A 2,422-nucleotide genomic window follows, 5' to 3' on the forward strand; every position below is an offset into this window, starting at 1 on the left:
AAGCCATCAAAATCCTCGAGGAGGAAGCAGGCAAGAATCTCTTTGACCTTGGCTGCAGCTACGTCTTACTCAACATGTCTCCAGAGGCAAGGGAAACAAAAGCAAAAATGAACTATTGGGACCTCATAAAAATAAAAAGCTTCTGCTCAGCGAAGGAAACAGTCAGCAAAACTAAAAGGCAACTGATGGAATGGGAGAAGATATTTGCAAATAACATATGAGATAAAGGGTTGCTATCCAAAATCTATAAGGAACTTATCAAACTCAACACCCAAAATATAAATAATCCAGTGAAGAAATGGGCTAAAGACATGAACAGACACTTCTCCAAAGAAGACATCCAGATGGCCAACAGACATATGAAATGATGCTCAATATCACTCATATTCAGGGAAAAACAAATCAAAACCACGATGAGATATTACCTCACACTCGTCAGAATGGCTAACATCAACAACTCAGGCAGCAACAGATGCTGGCGAGGATGTGGAGAAAGAGGATCTCTTTTGCACTGCTCATGGAAATGCAAACTGGTGCCACCACTCCGGAAAACAGTGTAGAGATTCCTCAAAAAATTAAAAATTGAATTCCCCTATGACCCAGCAATTGCACTACTAGTATTTATCCAAGGGATACAGGTGTGCTGTTCCAAAGGGACACATGTACCCCAATGTTTATAACAGCACTATCAACAATAGCCAAAGCATGGAAAGAGTCCAAATTTCCATTGATGGATGAATGGATAAAGAAGAAGGGGTGTGTACACACACACACACACACACACACACACACACACACACACTGGAGTATCACTCAGCAATCAAAGAGAATGAAATCAGGGGTATCTGGGTGGCTCAGATGGTTAAGCGTCCAGCTTCAGCTCAGGTCATGATCTCGTGGTTCGTGGGTTCAAGCCTTGCATTGGGCTCTGTGCTGACAGCTAGCTCAGAGCCTGGAGCCTGTTTCAGATTCTGTGTGTCTCTCTCTCTGACCCTCTCAAGCTTATACTGTCTCTCTCTGTCTCTCAAAACTAAATTAAAAAACATTAAAAAGATTAAAAACATAAAGAATGAAATAGGGCCATTTGCAACTACATGGATGGAACTCGAGGGTATTATGCTAAGAAAAATTAGCCAGTCATAGAAAGACAAATATCATAGGACTTCACTCATATGAGGACTTTAAGATACAAAACAGATGAACATAAGGGAAGGGAAGCAAAAATAATTTAAAACCAGGGAGGGGGACAAAACATAAGAGACTCTTAAATATGGAGAACAAACAGAAGATTACTGGAGGGGGGATGAGAGGGAGGATGGGCTAAATACATAAGGGGCATTAAGGAACCTACTCCTGAAATCATTGTTACACTACATGCTAACTAAGATGTAAATTAAAAAAAGAAATTAAAGTGCAAAGACTTTAAAAAATAAAAAATAAAGTATCATTTAGCTTATATAAAAAAATCATAAAGTGCAAAACTAACTGGGCACCTGGGTGGCTCAGTTGGTTAAGCATCCAACTTTGGCTCAGGCCATGATCTCCCAGCACTGGGTGACAAAAGGCAAAAGGAGATTGGACTCATTAGAGTGGCCTACAGTTTGTAGTTCAGCAGAGCTTGGCGTGCCACCTATCTAATCTCTGCAGACGCCAAGGCGGAGCCTCTGAGAGCAGCCTCCGAGACCTATCACATCAAACCAGGCCTATCCATGAGGGGGAGCTGCTGGGTTTTTTTTGTTGTTTTTGTTGTTGTTGTTGTTTGCTTTTTTTAAATAATTTTTTCCTTTTTTTCTTCATTTTTTTTCTTTTTGCCTTTTTCTGTACGTATTTTTTATTATTACTTTTTTTTACTTAAACTTTAAAAAATTTTTACTCCTCATTTTCCTTTCTCCTTTCTCCCCTTTTTTTCCTTTTTTTCTTCTTTACCTTCTTGCAATCCAGATATATTCTCCTATATCTCATCCCTACATCTCCCCTCAACTGGTCATACACTTGTAGACTGTCCACTGTCCTTTGTTGTCTCTGACCCCCTTTATTTATTTTTTTCCTTTTTTCTTTCTTTTTCTTTTTCTTTTCTTCTTCTCCTCTTTTCGTCTCTTTCCTCTCCATTCTCTTTATTTTCTTTCCCCCTGTTAATGTGTTTGTTTGTTTGATTTGTCTGAGCGTTTGTGTGTTACTGTTCCCTCTGTGTGTGTCTGTCTGTTTTCCTTCTTAGGGCTACACCAAGAAACAAGCCAAAGTGTGCATGACAGCGAGTCCCAAATATTGCTGAGTAGGGAAATAAAATATTCAAAGGCACAACAAGAGAAACTGAGAGACACCATTAAAATAATATTTCCTGAAACGACAGGCCCTGGACAGTCAATAAGCCTCCTTTAACAGAGAAATATTAATAGGTGCACAGTGCACAATGAGCTTTCTA

Source organism: Suricata suricatta, chromosome 13 (assembly GCF_006229205.1).
Source record: "Suricata suricatta isolate VVHF042 chromosome 13, meerkat_22Aug2017_6uvM2_HiC, whole genome shotgun sequence".
NCBI classification, from domain to species: Eukaryota; Metazoa; Chordata; class Mammalia; order Carnivora; family Herpestidae; genus Suricata; species Suricata suricatta.